This window comes from Labeo rohita, chromosome 17 (assembly GCF_022985175.1).
Source record: "Labeo rohita strain BAU-BD-2019 chromosome 17, IGBB_LRoh.1.0, whole genome shotgun sequence".
Classification (NCBI taxonomy): domain Eukaryota; kingdom Metazoa; phylum Chordata; class Actinopteri; order Cypriniformes; family Cyprinidae; genus Labeo; species Labeo rohita.
The window spans coordinates 8,564,299-8,585,031 of NC_066885.1; the positions used below are offsets into that span (position 1 = coordinate 8,564,299).

The following is a 20,733-nucleotide window of genomic DNA, read 5'->3' on the forward strand; positions in this document are numbered from 1 at the left end:
ATTAGAATGTTTTCATGGTCCTGTGCTACTGTATTCATCCATCTCTGGTTTAATTTGAGATGCGGGCCACATGTTGTAACCGCAGACTCGATGTCCATCGCATTCCAGCCATCTGATAATGTACGTGAGATAACCCTGCTCATGGCTTTACAGCACAAAGCCAGCACTGATAAGCTCCAGTAATTAAACCACATCCCACTCAGGGATTCATCAGCCAGTGATCTGTACACTTCTGATTACTGACCTTTTCAAACTTTGAGCTGTTTTTCCTCCCACTTCATTATTTTTTTTTATTACCACAGATGTAATACGACGAGCCAGTCCCTCCCTACTCTTCCTCTACATACAGGCCTGCAGAATTATCGCTCGTCTTGGCAGCATATTGGGCTTCTTGACTTCCCCGTCTGCCAGCCTCCACTATTAAACGTAATTTGAGAATATCTATTTCAGGTTGGTGCCAGCATACAGTACATGGGATTTAATTAAAATTTGTAGCAATGCAAAGAAACCACAGTTGCTTACTGGCAGAACTTGCGATTACAGGCCATCAACAAATTTCTAAGAAAGAGTGAATGAGACGAAGAATTCTTACAACTGCTAATTATCACATCTCAATTATGTTGCGAAGTGCTCTGGTACTGCACTAAGGGTACAGAGACTCCATGAGGGAGTAAAAAACATGAAATTTGTGAGACGGAAGAGAGCTGAATTGTTGACCTTGATCTGCCAGTTTGATATAAAACGGTTCATGTAAAGAAGCTGAAGAAATATAATGGTGTTCCTTGTAAGTAAATTCCCAATAAGACAATTACATGCATTTAAATGTAGCTCACCTGCTCCAGGACATAAATAATTCATTTGAAACAGTTCTTCTTCAATAAAGTTGTCCCACCAATCGCTTACCCTGACATATTTGTTTCACTCCAACCCGGATTTGTTGTGATGGCTCCTTGAGCTATTATATTAATATTGATCTTGTATACTGAACAAATGCTCCCTAATGTGGCATGTCTTGAACATTTTGTTTTTCTTGGATGGATGAATCCCTGCTTCCAAATGAGTAGAGTATGCAGATGATCGCAGTCCCACATGTGACATTTGAGAGGAGATTCTACATTCTCCTTCATCTTCCTCAACCCCTCCGTCTCTCCCCAGAGTCATGTGATCACAGCAATAGCGCGAAGAGTAAAATGATGCTTTTGAAGTCATTGATGGCGCTTTTTCCCTTCTTTGAGAACAAACAGATTATCTCATACCCTTCCTCTCCTTGGCTAAGATGTGTATGGAGCATAGAGGAGCTTTCATCTCAGGTAAGACATGTTTCAGACAGCTCAGCCCTGAGAGCTGATTCTGTCAGACCTTTCTGAAGGTAACACCTGAAACCACTGGCTTTGATTTCAGGCCCACATCTCCATAAACTCAACCACACATTGATCCTCAAGTCTATATTCATATAGTCTTGTGCAACCAGATTTTTAACTAATGCTATAAAGTCTAGACCACAAAGACCAAAGAGTCACCATCTGACTGATGTGCAAAGGCCAACCACTATTTGTTTTATATGACATTAAATGGACATTCTAGTTCACCCAAGAAAAATAGAAGACTGCAATGGCTGCTGAAAATGCATTTTTGCCATCACAAGAAAAAAAATACATTAAAACAGAATTAAAGATTAAAGCCACAATAAAGAATTTAAAAAAAAGGTTAGTGCAACTTCTTATTTCACAGTTCACAGAACTGCATGATACAAACTCGCAATTGCGAGTTATAAAGTCAGAATTCCGAGTTTAAAGTCACAATAGCGAGTTTAAAGTCAGAATTGAGAGATAAAAACTCACAAGAAAAAAATGTGAGTTATAAAGTCAGAATTGCAAGATAAAAACTTGTGAGAACAAAATGTGACATACAGTGAGAATTTCAAGATAAAAACTCAGAATTCTGACTTTTTTCTCAGAACTGTGAGATAAAAACTTGCAATTACGAGTTATAACATCAGAATTGCGAGATAAAAACTTGTTAGAAAAAACTTGCAATACTGACTTTTTTTCTCAGAATTGAGGTAAAAACTCACAATTGTGAGTTATAAAATCAGAATTGCGAGATAAAAACGTATTTTTAAATAACTTTTAAATAACTTTATAAAGTCAGATAAAAACTTGCAATTCTGACTTTTCTCTCAGAACTGAGATAAAAATTGCAAGAAAAAATATGTTATAAAGTCAGAATTGTGAGATAAAAACTCGCAGTTCAGATTTTTTTCTCAGAATTGTGAGATAAAAACTTGCAATTGTGAGTTATAAAGTAATAATTACGAGATAAAAACTTAAATTTTTTTTTTTACTTTTTCTCAGAATTGTGAGGTACAAACTTGAATTTTTTTTAGAAATTGCTATAATAAACTAATAACAAACTTTGACTTTTTGCTATAAAGTCAGAATTTCGAGATATAAACTTTTGATATAAACATTTTGAGGAAAAAAAGTCAGAATTGTGAGATTTGTGGGAGGGTTTTTTTCAGTGGTGGAAATGGGCTTCCATAGAAAACACACCTTTTAAAATATAATATTTCACAACATTACTATGTTTGCTATATTTTTGATCAAATAAATGCAGCCTTGGTAAGAATAAAATAAAATAAAATAAAATAATAAAGCCTTTTTCAAATGATCTAGTTTATAGCACAAACACAAAATAAAATATTTGAAACACACACACCCATGCACATACCCACACACACACACATTTAAATGGCATACAATATCAAATAGGTTTAATGAAGGTTTTTGTGGGAACAACTTATTACCATAGCTGTGGGCACATACACATGCAACAAGGCTTGACAGCAGTCATTGGACATCTCCTTCACATCCTTACTTATTAATTGTAATATATCCCAGGGGTATGAGATGCCAAAACAGCTTGTCAGATAGATTTTTTAACCGGCAAAAGCTTGTCCAAAAGGCACGTCCCCCCGCTTGGCAGATAAGCAGTGAGGGATGATGTGCGAGAAAGACAGAGGCGTATTGTCTCTCTGGTGTTACTCACTCATCCCTCTCTGTCTCCACTTCTTCTGCCTCTCCTGCATGCTATTATGCTGCCCTTGGGTTTGCCCATCACATACATCAAATTCAGCCTGCCGGCTCCAAGATTGTGCCATGTAAATTATTCAACCCAGAAAGCACTTGAGAAGGAGCAATCACAGTATAGCGAAGCCTTTTCCAGCACTGCTGAGAAAAGAAAGAAAGAAAGAAAGATGAAAAGCTCCTGAAATCTAAGCTCCTAGCTATCAAATTATTGCTAAGCAATACATAAATGATCAATCTCAGAAATGAATATTTACAATATTTACAAATGCTAATGGAAAAGACAAGATTATAAATGCTAATCCTAACTGTTAAGACATCTCACAATTAACCTCATGCTGTGTGATAGTTCACATTTTAATTTGTTGAAAAAATAAAATATTCATTGACTGGGGAAGACAACACAAGTGTACTTACAAGAAGTTCTGCTTCCTATACAGTTTTAAAAAAAGCAATCTAGATCGCCCAAGAATAAGCTGAGTCAGGAAAAACAGTCTCTGTATCACCTGTCAGCATTAATGACAGCTGTGGAAGACTGATGGGTGTCAAAACCCCTCTCTTGTCTTTCTTTTACCTCTGCTTTAACAAGACTACATAGTGGAAACTAGATGTCTGGAAACCAACATTTCAGTAGTCAACGGTAATACCAGTAAAACTCAAATGTCAGTGATGCTCAATGTCAATTTTAAAGTCACCACAATATAAACTAGCATGCGAATGAACACAATACTTTTATTTTTATTAAAGCTAAATAATGTAAACAGCAACAATAAATCCAAACAATACTAAAATCTTTGATTAGTAATATGCATTGCTAAGAACTTCATTTGGACAACTTTAAAGGCGATACTCAATACTTTTTTTTACACCCTCAGATTCCAGATTTTTAAATAGTTGCCTCGGCCAAATATTTTCCTATCCTAAGAAACCATACATCAATGGAAAGCTTATTTATTCAGCTTTCAGATGATGTATATGACTGGTTTTAAGGTCCAGGGTCACATATCCTCAATAAAACATCTGTTAAGGGTGATTTATGATGACAGCGCTGCTCAGCGCATTTGTTGGCTGTGTCTTACAAGCTGTTGAAAGTAAAATAACTTCCTTGTTTACAACCTTGTTTCAGGCTCTTTAAATATAAAAGTCTTTACTGCTGACTCTCTCTTGTTGCCATCTAATGTTGGGAAAAGAAAAAAGAAAAAAAGAATCACAAACACAAATCATCCCAATACTAAATACTATTATTAAATACTACTATTATTTATATAAAATATTGGTCACATTTTATTTTAAGGTCCAGTTCTCACTATTAACAAACCATTAACTATGGCCTTTGCCTTAATAAACTCCTAATTTGCAGCTTATTAATAGTTTAGTAGGTTTGTAGTTAAATTCAGGTATTGGGTAGGATTAGGGATGTAGAATATGGTCATGCAGAATATGTGCTTTATAAGTACTAATAAACAGCCAATGCGTTAATAATAGGCATGCTAATAACAGGGTTTCCATACCTTGGTTAACTTCACATTCAAGGACCTTTCAAGGACTTTCCAGGTCCAATACCCTAAAATTTAAGGACTTAATGTGGGGACACATTTCAAGTGAGAGCAAGGTTTACACTGTGTTACCTTTTCATTGTTACATTTTTTTTGGCCATATGACAGAGACCTGATATTCTATTTGTTGTATTTCTGTTTTGCATAGAACTGAAGAATATTCAGTACATCCTATGCTATATTCTAAAATGATCTGATATTAACTTTTCCATGGATTTTATTTAAAAGAGTTTAGGCTCATGTAACGTTAAGTTAAAGTAACGCATAAATGCACGTAGCTAACAACTAACAACTATCAATCAAGCTAGTGTGCATAGGCCACAAAGTGTTGGCAAAAACACATTAGCAGACCAAAGGGAATAATATGACTTTTTTTTTACAGAAAACTTCTTGCACAAAATAAATTCAAGCACTTTCAAGGACCTGCATCTATGTATGCTTATTTTCAAAAACTTTCCAGGGTCTTGAATTTTTTTTTTTTTTTCAGATTCACAAACTTTCAAGAATTTCAAGGACCCATGGGAACCCTGTAATAAGTAACTAGCTAATTCTGAGAATTGTTCCCTATACTAAAGCGTTGCCAAAATATTATTTATTGAATAATTATATTTAATAAACAACAACAAGAGCCACTGTAAAAGCTGCTAGGAAATTCAGTCAAATGTACAAAGGAAGGGCTCTGATAAAGTTACATAAAAACTAACATGATGAGATTTTGCCCTCAGCCAAATCTATTTGCTCTGGAACAAATAACAGATTAATGTTACCCAAGACAAATCTAAAACTGCCCGTTAGATTTACCTGAATTAAACTAATTATATCTCGTTTAACCACTATAGAGACAACAGAGCCAGTGGCAAATTCCAGAAGATCTGGTATTATCACCATATATAGCGCATATCGCGCTACTGAGCCACTCAAAATTACCGCAAGGGAAATTCCTTCACCACGATAGCTTAAATTTAGCGTCTAAACAAATACATTCTCACCTAAACAACTCGGGATGCACCAATCCGATATTCACATCGGGTATCGGGTACCGATACTGGTATTCTTTTTGGATCGGGTATCGGACATAGAGGGTCGATCCAAATCCGATATTGTGCTAATTATTTTGTTACCGTTAAGCCGGATAAAAGCATTATAAAAGCACAATAACATTTTTGTGCACTATATTCCAAGTCTTCGTAAGCCATACCATAGCTTAATGTTAGGTACATATGAATATTTAGGACCTTACATTAAAGTTCACACTAACTCTTTTCTCCGCTGTGGCAGTCAGTCGTTCATTCAGCCTTCAACCTCTGGTCGCGTTTGGTTACGACAGTCAGTTCGGTAAAGCTCTCTCCAAAATCATTCTGTGTTCCCATTACTATGCTTGATTTGTGGATAAATGTCTATGATTTTGCATAAAAGGACATTATCATGCTAGAGTTTAATGTTGTTTCTAAATCATGTTACTTGCTACCGAGTGTCTATGAGTACAAAACACAAGACTATAGATAGTTTTTAACGCGTACAGTAACATTTAAAACTGTTAAAAGAAAGGCTCTATAAACTGTTGCACAGATATAATAAACTATGCATCAGTTTCTCTTTTTTCAGTGTTTTGAACCTTTTAATGCAAAGCGCTGTGTGCTGTGACTCCGCACTGTGTTTGTTTTGTCCTATCTATCATATGTTGTTGCCTTAGAAATGTATTCTAATTTTATATACTTGTATATAAATACATTGTTTTTCATAAATGGATTTTTTAATAATACAAATAGCAATGTGTAACACTTTACCAGATTTAGTGCAACACTTTTATTTGTTCCCCACAAAATGTTTTTTCACAAAATGTTTGGATTTCTAAATTACTGTGCACAGATTTTTCTAGAATAACTTTTGCTGCTGAATTATCCACTAACATTATCCACTAACTGAGATTATGAATATCCATATATTTTTTCATATTTATTATTTTATTTTATTTTTTATAATGATATAGTTGCGTTTAGTAGATTGTGAAAGAATAATTATCAGTTCCACACACAGAGATATATAAATTCTACATTTATTTAAAAAAAAAAAACCTTTACTGGTATCGGCCAATATCGAACCCTAGGTATCAGAATCGGTATCGGAGGCAAAAAGGCAGATCAGAGCATCCCTACTTAAAACTAGTGACACAAAGACGGTATAATTTATAAAATTATGGTGGATTTGGGCATCCGCCATGACACTTGCTGCAAGCAGAGCAAGACCAACAGTGAAAAAGTTGGAGCTCTGTTATCACTAGAATATCACACTCCTGGAAAGTCATTTTTAAAAAGGTTTTCCCACCCGTTTATAATCAATATTTACTGAAACATAACACTCCTCGAAAAAAACACAGTCCAACTTTAGTGTCATCTTAGTACCAAACTACATGTCGCATTTGGCTCCCAACTAATATTGCATTGTAAGATCTTTGACAGTTCTTGAGGCCAAATAGAAAGTAGTATAGTCGTCTTTTTCATCTAATTGGCTCAGCATGTGAAAAAAGAAACTGTGATACATATAGTGACAAATCTGACAGTACTTAGAAAAAGGGCACAGAGGGTAACAGCATTACTGCGGTGAAACAAAGGTCTGCTAGAGTTTCACTGTAGTCTTCAGCACTTAGCTGTGAGTAATACAATGACTCATGTTAATACATCAGAGGGAGTTCACACTAGAAATCTGCACACCGACTCTGTTTGACAACGTTCACATCCTAGATTGTGAGAAAAATCATAAGGGTTGCTTTTATCATTAGGTGTTTTATTCGTTGTCAAAGCTGCTCTGAAGACCTACTCCTTGAGGCTTTGTCTCTTTAAAGTGTTCGACGAAAGCACAAGAACCTTTTTTTTCTCCATCACAGCCAGTTTTCAGATCTTGCAGAGGAAGTCTCTCCTGATCTCTCATTATCTGTAGTGAAGTTTTAGTCATGTACTACAAACAGCTGGAGTTTTTTTGCTGTATCCAGGTAAACTTAAACATACTTTGCAAGTTTTAACCTCCTGAAGGAAGAACTTGCTTGGCTTGGGTTTCAGTACAGCAGGTGTTTGTGTAGGAGTCGACATCCTGTTTAACCATGCATGATTTCGTGTGTTGTAGGGTTGTGTCTTAAGCATGTGGATTGGCTGTCAATGCCTATCAGCAGGCTACTTTAACGTCCTAATTTAATCGGTGTGATTAGATTAGAGCTACAGGAATGGAAAACTCTCCCCTGCGGCCACTTTGATTGAGCTAGTGGTTACACCAGATATGACAGCTCTTTGGCATATGCAACTTTCTGGCATTTAGTGTGCATATGTGAGTTTAGTTACTTATATGAATTCATTCATGGTAAATATGAAATGAAGGAGGTTCTGGTAACCAATAAAGCAGATCATAACCTCATATTTTACATATTTAAGTGAACATGATTTCGACAAGTAGGATGTACTCCTACGTCTTTTGTTGGTCCAGAAGCAACATTCCTGCCAAACAAACCCAGTTTTAAATGTTATCTCAATACAACATTACAGCAGTCGGTTCCACTAAAATTTCACTTTTCTGTATAACAATTATGCTCTCACGACTTTTTTCCTCTGTAAAACACAATAAAAAGAAAAAATGTTATACATATTCGAAATATATAAACATATCTATATATACAAGTTACAAATGGACACACTGAAGTTACAAATGGCGGTGCCTACTCCTACATCAAAAATAAGGTAGATACATAAATGATGACAGAATTACTTATTTTATTTTTTTATTTTATTGATTTAATCGTATTATTTTAAATAAGGTTAACACATAATTGATGACAAAATTATTTTAATTTTGAAAAACACTTTTGTGATTATTTTAAGACAATGAACAAAAGTTAATAAATTTTACATCAAAAATAAGGTGGATACATAATTGATGACAAGATTATGTATTTATTTTATTTTATGTTATTTTATACTTTACAAGAACAGAAGTTAAACAATTTTACATTTCTAATTAAATTTTTAATTTTAATTATTTTTTTCTTGTTATTTTAAATATGGTTGATAAATTATATATATATATATATATATATATATATATATATATATATATATAATTTATCAACCATATTTAAAATAACAAGAAAAAATTAATATATATGGTGATAATACCAGATCTTCTGGAATTTGCCACTGGCTCTGTTGTCTCTATAGTGGTTTACTTTTTGATTAATTTTAAGTCCATGAATAAAAGTTAAACAATTTTGCATCAAAAATAAGGTGGATACATGATTGATTGATTTGATTTGTTTTGTATGTTTGTTTTGTACTTTTTTTTTGTTTTTTGTTTTTTTTTTGGTTTGTTTTTTTAATTGTTTAGTACTTTACGCAAAAATGAACATTTGCTGAAAATGTACTATCTCTTCGGCTATCCAAGATGTAGATGAGTTTGTTTCTTCATGATAGCAGATTTGGAGGACTTTAGCATTACATCATTTGCTCACCAATGTATCCTCCGCAGTGAATGGGTGCCGTCAAAATTTTTTACTTTAAAACATAACTTCTGAACAAAACATTTATATGTTATAATGCTTCTTCCAGAGTACATTATTAGCTAATTTTCATTTTTGGGTGAACTATTCCTTTAAGAGAGATGCGTGATTTTCCTTTTATTATTATTATTTATTTAATGGCAAAATGGCTGGTGTAGTTTCATTTTTACAATTTTAATATCAACCACTTCTGTGTAACCTTCTCTCTCTTTTTTACCTCTCTTTATAAGACAGACTTGAACTTGTGACATCAATCAGAGCACCACAGCTCAATATATCTGAACATGTGTGCATCCACAACTTCATCCGCTTTACTTTTCTATATTAGCTCTCTCATTTTAACTTGTTCCCCCCTTAAAGTTGTTCTTTGTCCACACTGTACACTTGATAAACTATGTGCAACTGTGACCTTTCAGAGTCCTTACATTAACGTAGTGGTCATTTAGCTCCCCAAGTGACACAAAGTGACAGTAGGACTCTGCCCAGAATCCCCGGTGACCCAGCTGCCCGCTCTGGCATCCGTCCACACCAGCTGCTCCTGACCCGCAGGTACAAGCTTGAGTTTCTCCTCATATCACCTCATAACCTAGATCATCTGCTGTGGCCCATTGTTATGCAAACAGATTGCTTTAGGCCAAACACAGCTTTGGTTTAATTGCATCCAGTTAAGTGGGCAAGGGAGGTCTCAGCAGTACCGGCTGTTCAACAGATCGGACAAGCTCTCCACTATCTATTGAAACAACTATGCATGTGTTTGAATATATTTAAAGTAGGCAAAGGGAATAAACACATCCATAAAGAGGAAGACAGACTAATAGGCAGTCACTAAAGGCCAACTCTCACTACACAAACACGTCTAGCCGTGCAAGCACTGTTTGACTTGTTGCATTTGTGGCAAAAACACAAATACATGTTGCATAATATTAACTACATGCACTAAAAATGTATTCATTTATTTAAAGAAGTAACACTTTAGTTTAGGGACCAATTCTCACTATTAACTAGATGCTCATTAGCATGCATATTACTCACATATTGGCTAAAGCACATATTAATGCCTTATTCTGCATGACCATATCTTAGGTCCCTTAATCCTACAGCATACCTAAACATAGCAGGTAGCTTTTTAATTATTAATAAGCAGCAAAATAGGAGGCAAAAGTCATAGTTAATAGTGAGAATTGATCCGCAAACTAAAGTGTGACCATAGATGATTTCTATTAAAATAAATGGAGTTCTTCTGAATTTTCTACACAGAAATGTGAAAAAAATGCATCATGGGTTTTATTAAAAATAAATAAATAAAAAAATAAGCATCAATGTTTTCAGCATTTCCTGAGCACCAAATCAAACTGGTAATTAATGAATGAATTAAAAATATATTATTTTTATATATTACTTTATAAATAGTTTTTTTTTATTATTATTATTGTAAGTAAATATATGCAGTGCTGTGCAGTAATCGCATCCAAAATATTTTTTTTTACATAATATATGAGTGTGCAGAAAAATATGCTATGCTTATATATTAAATATATTAATATATAATATTACTTGCTTAAAAAATACATACATATACAGTACATGAAAATAATTTAAAATAATGTATGTATGTATGTATGTGTGCGTGTATATATATATATATATATATATATATACATATATAGTGCTGTGCAGTAATCGCATTCAAAATATTTTTTTACATAATATGTGTGTGCCCAAAAAATATGCTATGTTTATATATTAAATATGTTTATATATATTACTTGCATAAAAAATACATTCATATACAGTACATGAAAACAACTGAATGTGTATATATATAGTGCTGTGCAGTAATCACATCCAAAATATTTTTTACATAATATATGTGTGTAGAAAAATATGCTATGTTTATATATTAAATATATTTATATATAATATTACTTACATAAAAAAATACATACATATACATGTACATACATGAAGGGAAAAAAAAAAAAAAAAAATATATATATATATATATATACACATATACATACATACATACATACATACATATACACATACACACATACACATACACACACGTTTGTTTTTGTGAATTGTGGGGACTTTCCATAGACTTCTATAGATTTTATACTGACCAAACGATATTGTCTATCCCCTAACCAAACCCTAACCCTAAACCTACCCCTTACAAAAAACATGTCAGTCCCCACAATGTCAGGTTTTACTATCCTTGTGGGGACATTTGGTCCCCACAATGTAGCAAAACAAGTACACATACATTGCAATATTACTGGTTGAACAGCATTTATTTTAACAAATATATGCACACTTTATTTTGGGCACGCATCTGAGATTTCTTTTCAAAACAATAAAATGTCATAATGTTCAACCCCAAAGATAGATGTAATAGTAAATAGTTCATTTTTGTCTTTCAGGTCAAATATCAGCATATTTAACAGTACATAAATAGCATAGCAAAATAATGCAGATATCTGAGGTAATGAAACACCTGCATTATTTTGCCATTTCAAATCATTTTCCCCACCATTTTCTGCTCTTTTTCCACTGTCCTGACAATGAAAAGTCTCAAAAATACCAAAATAAAGGTTTAGAGATAAGTGGCAATTCTTTGATACAATGGTTTAGTAATAAGTGGCAGTTATCAAGTAATTGGCTATTAAAATTGTAAAAATGTAGTGTGTTAAAAGGTTTTGGTGTTGCTGAAACTGCAAACAGACTTGTATTTGAACAGCTAAGTGTCTGGGTCTTTAGCAGCTTTTTGATAAGAAGTTTGAATACCAGTTCAGGTCTTTTCTGGGCCGAATTAAACAAAAATGGCTTTGTTGTAGTCATTAAACAACTAAAATATTCTGAAAAGCCTATATGCTACAAAACAGAAAATGTGTCCAGAAGTCATCAAAGCACCTACTTCGACATAAAAAGAGGAAAATGAAATTTACAGAGAAGAAAAATACTGACTGACTGTAAATGGACCCTGTATCAACCACCTTTGATAGTCATTAGCCTTATTCATTTCAGAGGCACAGCTAACTAATGAGCTGGGTATTTCCATTCATACTGCTCATATAGCTCGACAGAACTGACATCTTGCATAATGAAAAATTCCTGTTTGTTTTCATAAGGTACCTTATTAAATATAATATAAAAAAATACAGGCAGAGGAAGCCAAGGTTGAAGTTCATGCATTGACACCGAAGGTGTATATACTGCATCTTGTAAATATCACATTGACCAATTTAGTCTAGTGTATTAGAGCACTGAACAACGCTCAGTGAAATAATAACCTGATCTTCCGCAGCTCATTATGATGCATGGGTTCTTTTCATAGAAGGTCACTGTTTCTTTATATCTCCTCGAATTATTTTCTGTTATGAGACGATCTTATTAAAATCAAAGTATTGTGTATAAGGTTTGAAATGCAAACTTAATTAGAAGCGCAACACAAAGACTACCAGCCTCGAACTGTCTGAAATATTGTAATCTTGGCAAAAGAACATTCGTTTCTCAAACACAAAAGATATTTCAGGCAAGACCAGTTTGACTGTGCTGTAGCTGTTCTAACCGGCAGTTTTCATTAAGTTTCTGGCTCTCACTTTGTTTTGGGTACATCAATAGTTTACGCTTCTGAAAAGACAAAAAAATACACCATCTCAAACAACAGCAAACTCTCTTACTGCACGGACCGCCAATTCCAAACAAACCCTTAAAACGCAGCTTTCTGTTGTCTAAAACTAGTGTTTGATCAAATCTTTGATCAAATTCTGTTTGTGAACAATCCTGTTTCAAAGCTGCACTTGTTTCTTTTCTAAAACCCACATTTTGTTTTGAAGGTCATGTAAGGATTGTATAAATACAGCTGTCACTTTGCACACGGTCTTAGTTAACAGTGTCATTTCTGCTACTATCAATGTTAATTAAATATATTTAAAAAAATTATAATAGTGAAACATTTTTTCAGTTGTCATAGCTGTTAAATAGCTGTCTAAATTCAATCCAGCACAGTATTTTATCTGAGTGCAAATAGTCTGTGCTTGCAGCTGATTTTTCTGAATAGACTATTTCTTTTCTGACCTCTATTAAGTGCACTGCGATATTACTTGGCCTCCGGCTCTCTAGCTTAAGGATAGAGATGAGAACCTGGTCTGCATTTTCAACTGCACTTGTTTCTTTTTACATCGGCCCACATGATGAGTCTTAGCAAATTACATGGTCCTAAGGTATGTTGTTGTTATCTAGCCGGCCAGCGATGTGGGCGGCACGTTGTGCGGTTGCTCCCAAAGCAAGTGCATATAGCACATCCTAATTAGGGTTCTATCTCGATATGCTGCAAATGGTCCGTCGTGGACCCCGCAAAATCGTTGTGTACTCCCAGAGGAGGCTATTAAGAAAACATGAGTCTGTGATTACCATGCTGATTTGTGGTTTAGACACCACCACGTGTTCACCTCGAGCCCCCTTGAATCAGGTCCATTTACTGAGTGGATTCAACATCTAGGTACTTTATATTTAGGTCTGTCTGAGACATCAAATACAGCGGTTCTCAAACTGTGGTCATGTGTAGGCTAGAAAAATGTAAAATATTATTTTATTAAAACTTGTTTTTCATAATGTTCCATAAGGCAATTCATTATTTCTGATCTTTACCAGATCTAATATAGCTTTATCCAAGACTCTAATGCATAGCATACATTCCTTCTTGCGCAATGAGGAAAATGAAAAGGTGTTGACTTATTTTAAGCTCCACATAGATATGCACACCACGTTTGTTTCCAATGCATTAAAAAAAAAAAAAAAAATGGGAGAAATTACTTTGTTTGAGCTCAAAGTAACAGTTTTATTGCAAAGTTGGCTTACTGATTGATAAATGCTTGATTCAGCACTTTTTTGACGAAGCATTTAAAAAAATAAAACAGACTTAATATATATATATATAATATAAAATATATACACAACCAGTCAAAAGTTTCTGAACAGGAAGATTTTTAATGTTTTTAAAGAAGTCTCTTCTGCTCACCAATCCTGCATTTATTTGATTCAAAGTACAGTGAAAACACTAAAATTTTGAAATATTTTTGCCATTTAAAATAATTGTTTTCTATTTGAATATATTTTAAAATGTAATTTATTCCTGTGATTATAAAGCTGAATTTTTAGTATCATTACTCCAGTCACATGATCCTTTAGAAATCATTCTAATATTCTGATTTGCTGCTCAAAAAATGATGTTGAAAACAGCTGAGAATTTAACTGAAATAGAAATCTTTCGTAACATTATAAATGTCTTTATCATCAGTATATTTCTATACATTTCTATTATTTCTTTCTCAAAAAAATAAAAAATAAAAATAAATAAATTCTACTGACTCCAAGTGAATAATGTTACAAAAGCTTTTTATTTCAGACAAATGCTGATCTTTGGATCTTTCTATTCATCAAAGAATCCTGAAAAAATGTACTCAACTGTTTTAAATATTGATAATAATAATAATAAAATGCTTCTTGAACAGCAAATCAGCATATTGATGATGATTTCTGAAGGATCATTTGACATTGAAGGCTAAAGTAATGATGCTGAAAATTTCTCTTTGATCACAGGAAGGAATTACATTTTAAAATATATTCAAAGAGAAAGTAGTTCTTGTAAATAGTAGAAATATTACTGCTTTTTTGTGTTTTAGATCAAATAAATGCAGGCTTGGTGAGCAAAAGAGACTTCTTTAAAAACATTAAAAATCTTACTGTGAAAACTTTTGACTGGTAGTGTGTATTATATATATATATATATATATATATACACAATAAAATATTTAGATATAAATATTATATAAATATTATTATTAATGTAATTAAATATTAAAATACAATAGAAATATACATTTAAAATAATATAGATGCTGCCCCTGAAATACAAAATATTTATCAATAATGTAACAAACAAACAAATAAATATTCCTTTAAATGAGTTAAAAATGTCAGTAAAGTTAGTAAGATTTTTTTAAAGGGTAATAAATACTTTTATTTAGCATGTATTATTTATGTATTAAACTGATCAAGAGTGACTTTATCAATACATTTGCAATACAAAAGATAACAAAACATTTCTATTTCAAATAAATGCTTTTCTTTTGAATCATAAACAAATATATCACAGGTTCTATTAAACATATTAACCAACACAACTGTTTTAATTATTGACAACAAAAAGAAATGTTTCCTCAAAACCAAATCAGCATATTATGATTTCTGAAGGATCATGTGACTGGAGTAATGATGCTGAAAATTCAGCTTTGCATCACAGGAATAAATTACATTTTAAAATATATAAAAATAGAAAACATTGATGAATTTTAAATTGCTATAATATTGCACAGTACTACAGTATTTTCGACCAAATAAATGCAACCTTTGGTGAGCAGAAGAGACTTCTTTAAAAAGCATTACACAGTTTCCACACTATGAGCTCTGTCACTCAAGAGATTTCAGCCTGCTGAATGCTAAAAAATATTGTTGTGACTAGGTGTTACCTGGATGTTTGATCCGATCATACTCTGTACTCGGCCTGCATAATTTGAAAACCACTGATCTAACGCAGCCCACCCATGCACATAAAAAGTCAGAAATCAACTGGCATGTCCTCGACACACACATCCACGCATCTGCACTCGCACACAAGCTCAAAACCACATACTCTACATGACAAGTGCTCGGAGACAGATTGCGATTAAACGCTCCATTAGTTTCTATAATTCTCTCTCACCCTCGCTGTGAAAACAGACTGAGAAGGACATTGTGTTTTAGTTCAGAGCTGTGCACACCCACGCAGGCCAGCAACATGACCTCATTTAACAATCCAACCACATTAAGACTGTTTCACCCACTGTCATATAGATCTAACGCACAATGAAGAAGCATATAAATTTGATTATAACCAAATAAAGTGGCGAGCAGCATAAACACACGCTCGCTACAATGTTTGTTTGCTGTTTTAACATGTAATCCTCTTGTGCTACCTGCTAAGCGGTACACAGAGAGGTCCATTTGCTTTCTGTGGGTTGCATTTGATGAACAGGCAAATGTGGGTGTGCAGACATATAAAATGCAAGTGTTGCCCTGCCTGGGCTCAGTGCCATGACAGACTGTGGAATCAGGGCGGCTCAAAGTGAAAAGAAGACCAGGAAACATTAACCATCACAGACAGGCAGTCGGCAGCAGAGCATTCTGCTAAGGTTAGGGGGCCGTGGGCCGATCTGCAGGGGAGCTGACAGCACGTTTCAGATATATAAACAACAAAAACATCTAGTCGCTGCTGAAGCCGCTGACACCACACTGCTCCGAACCCTCACAAGCATGAATAATAACTGTGTTTTTTAGTACATGTGTACTCTGGAAAAAGAAGAGTAGATGTTGCTCTCTTTTCTCTCTTGAACTGCAATATCCTGAGGATGCTTGCTAAAAGAAATGACAGAACTGCAGGAGTGAGATAAGCAGAACACGACGCTTGTACATTATTAATAACCAAACAGTGCTATAAGCGAATTACAAATGCAGGCACTGAAGTTGAGGGCTTTGTCCCATTGAGAGGTTGGGTAATTCAAAGAGATACAGTTGGGGAAAAAGCTGAAACGAAAAAAAAAAAAAAAAAAGAAAGACAGCATCCTCATTGAAATTAATCAGAAAAATGTAGGCCATTTAGGTCTAGGGTCCCAATTTAAAACTTGCCAGGCTCTAAATGACAGTAAAATCTGGCTTGCATTAATATGAACTGTCATAACATACTTTAAAACATATTTGTGACCCTGGACCACAAAACCAGTCATAAGGGTCAATTTTCTGAAACTGAGATTTATACATCATCTACAAGCTGAATAAAAAAAATAAAAATTATTTGATGCATGGTTTGTTATAATAGGACAATATTTGGCTGAGATAGAACTAAATCTGGAATATCGGAGGGTGCAAAAAAACAACAAAAAAAAAAAAGTCTAAATATTGAGAAATCGCCTTTAAAGTTGTCCAAATGAAGTTCTTAGCAACGCATATTACTAATCAAAAATTAGGTTTTGATATATTTGTGACACTGGACCACAAAACCAGTCTTAAGTAGCACAGGTATATTTGTAGCAATAGCCAACAATATGTTGTATGGGTCAAAATAGTCAATTTTTCTTTTATGTCAAAAATCATTAGGATATTAAAGGGGTCATCGGATGCAAAGTTCACTTTTACATGTTGTTTGAACATTACTGTGTGTTGGCAGTGTATGTACAAATCTACCCTTTAATGATAAAAATCCATGCAGTGGTTTTTAATTAATCTGTAAAAATAATATCCCCTTTTTCAAATCGATCCATTCTCAGATGCCTGACGGTATGGCATCACACCGCTCCCACGATAGCTGATTGACATGAGCATTTACCTCAGATCAGTTTTACTGTTTCGATGCCAGAGCAGGGATGTTAAGTTAGACAAGAATATCTCCGATTGAGCGATTGAGGTGTTGCTGGATGTAATAATGAACATAGTGGTCGTCATTTACTCCCGACATCTGAGCCGCTGAAGATGCATTTGCATTTAAAGGAACAATCCCTCAGAATGGAATGATTTTTGCAGAGATCATTTTGGCAAGGTAAAAAGGGTGTTGTTTTACACAACCATTGAGCCTTTTTAACCAAAGTATATAATAGACTTTTCATTAAGACCCTAAAGAATCATATCAACTTGGAAAATGGGCATCCGATGACCCCTTTAAGTAAAGATCATGTTCCATGAAGATATTTTGTAAATTTTCTACTGTAAATATATAAAATCATTTTGATTAGTAACACGCATTGCTAAGAACCTCATTTAGACAACTTTAAAGGCGATTCTCTTAATTTTTTTTTGTTTTTTTTGCACCCTCAAAGTCCAGATTTTCAACAAACAAACCAGTCCTAAGTAGCTAATAGTATTTAATCGAAAGGCTGTGAAATAGTATAATTTCTTTTATATATTTTTTTATATTAGACTTTTTTCGTCATAATCATGGTAAATAATGTTCAAAATATTAATAATAATATAGACAAAGACTCATCTTATATTCAATGTTATGACACAATGACCCATGATATGCTAAAATATTATGGTAAAAATTTTACAAAAAGGTTCATTAGTTAACTACTGTACATTAGTTAACATGTACTAAGAATGAACAATACTTCTTAAGCATTTATTAATCTTAGATCATGTTAATTTCAGCATTATTAAAATCTCAAGTTGTGTTAGTTAACATTAGTTAATAAACCAACAATGACGACTGCGTTTTTATGACCTAACATTAACAAAGATTAATAAATAGTGTAATAATATTGATCATAGTTCATTCATGTTAGTTAATACATCAACTAATGTTGCCAAGTCTAACAAATGACACCTCATTGTAAAGTGTTACCAATATTATTCACAAAAATGTAGCAAAATGCAGTTTTATAGCTGATAAGAAATATTTATAGCCAAAAAATGATTCTTAATTCACTCATCACTGGCAGGTGTGACAAAAAGTTAATTGTGGACACTGTTTAGAAAACAATCAACCCGCAAGTACTGCTCCTTATATATCTGTATGCAAAAAAATGCTAAAATAGTACCCTTAGGGTTTCAAAGCTTGTAACTGGCATAGTACCCTCAGGAGTAAACATATATGCCTAATCTACCCCTAAAGTGTGCATATATGTATATTAGTTAAGGTATAATTATGCACCCTTTAGGGATAGATAAAGTTTACTTTTGAGGAAACTGCCTCTGTTACATCCTAAAAGGTATAATTTTTGCATTTTGGCAAAAGAAAAGGTATTGATTCAGTCACTGAAAGCCTGAAGTGTTCGATAATCTCAAGAACCTGTTTATGTGGTGGCTGGAATGCTCAATGTAATATTAAAGAAAAGTCTTTACGCTAACTACATTGTTTTCTTCAAAGGACATACAGATTAAAAGAGAGCGAGAGCAAGAGAACAGACGGCAGCTGACTCACTGAAAGTGGACAGTATGTCAGGCACCTTTGAGAGTCATTAGCATTGTTCATTTGAGAGGCATGACTAACTAATGAGACGCCATTTCCATTCATGTTGACTTTCCAATAGAGTCGCTATTTGTGTTTTTCAACCCATCATTAAGCTCACAGCATTATTAGATAAATATTAACCGTGCCGCTCATTAGACTGCACGGTCCACTCTCGCTTAGTCTGTTCGAATTGTAGCCAGGAAGCAAGGAAAAGCTGCAACTGTTGATAAGGTCACGGGGTGTGTTTAATCCCGGATGCTTGGCAGGAATCACACCGCAACGTGCCAGCAGAGAAAGAGAAAGAGAGATGGTGGCGCTCGCTCGCCCCCCTGCCCCCTACGGGCAGATCAGTGGAGCAGGTCGCCGCTTCTGCCCACAGATGGGCAGGATGCCACAGCACAGTCACCCCACACGCTTTTGTCCCCAGCTTGTCTTTGCGCAGCTGAACGGAGGCCATTTCTGAGAGCCCTTCTCCCCAGGAAACACAGAGCTAATGCACTTTAATTGAATTTCCCTCTGTCTCCTCTAATCACAGCCTAATTATACCGATCTAGTCCCAGGTCACATCACTGCTCTTTTAGAAACTTCTGAAGCACTTCTGCTGTCTTTCCAGGAACACGATATTACCTTCTCATTAACACAAAGGTGAAGGATTGTTTTAATAATGCATATAGCGGTTATATTGAATAAGGTTTCATAAACACTGTTTGTGTGGGAGATGTCTAAACAAATTTTACATTGCATTAGGAAACGCACTGAGTGGGCTGTAATTGTATTAAGTGCGACGTGATGCAGTGTGCTTGATGACACGTGTTGTTTTTACCTCAGCCCGAACAAAACCTAATCCAATGTGACCTGCTTCCAGGCATCATTCAGATCTGCTTCCAAACAGCATCTCATCATATGTTCCAGCATATCTGAAAAACACAAGTGATGTAAAGCTTTAACTTTAAACACACATTCCTGTGGTTTGCAGTAAGGAGGCAAAGTCCTCAGTGTTTTTTTTTTTTTTTTAATCAAATGTAAATTCATGTCCAAGTCACATTTAAATAAACATTATTTACAATATCAGAAAAAAAATCTGCTGAAAATGAGTAATTGTTGTCATGCTTTGGGCTGCACTAATCAGTCGGGCCTGGGAAAAACATTTGGACTAACAAAAGGTATAACAAATCAAGGAGAAGAGTGCCAAAAAAAAAAGGAACAAAGGATTTTGTGGTTGGTTCAAACTGAACTAGGATTTCCAGGGCAAGAATCTTGACAATATTATCATTTCCCGTCAGGCAGCTGAAATATTAGGCCAATATCTTAGTTAATACTGCTCATACTTATCTTTACAAACTATTAACTTTAGTTTGTCAAAATATTGCGCTCTTTCCTGCTTGCCAAGTCCTTCTATATATGATTTAGCAGCTTCCACATGTTTTTCAGTGGACTAGACAGCATAAATTAGCAGAACAACGTATTCAGCAGTACATTACAGGAGAAGTCCACTTCCAAAAC

At 34.2% G+C, this 20,733-nt stretch overlaps 1 long non-coding RNA gene across 2 annotated transcripts in view; it reads right to left on the reverse strand.

Annotated features, from left to right (window-relative positions):
- Positions 1–2,798: 2,798 nt before the first annotated feature.
- Positions 2,799–20,733, reverse strand: part of LOC127180167 (uncharacterized) — a 178,563-nt gene continuing 160,628 nt past the window's right edge. Inside the window, exons 2-3 of one of the 2 annotated variants that reach the window (XR_007829592.1) lie at positions 20,054–20,147; positions 2,799–3,227 (exon numbers count right to left, since the gene is read on the reverse strand). This is a non-coding gene — a long non-coding RNA (uncharacterized LOC127180167). Of the gene's footprint in view, positions 3,231–20,053; positions 20,148–20,733 lie in introns of both variants that reach the window. The other variant, XR_007829593.1, reaches the window with a different exon arrangement.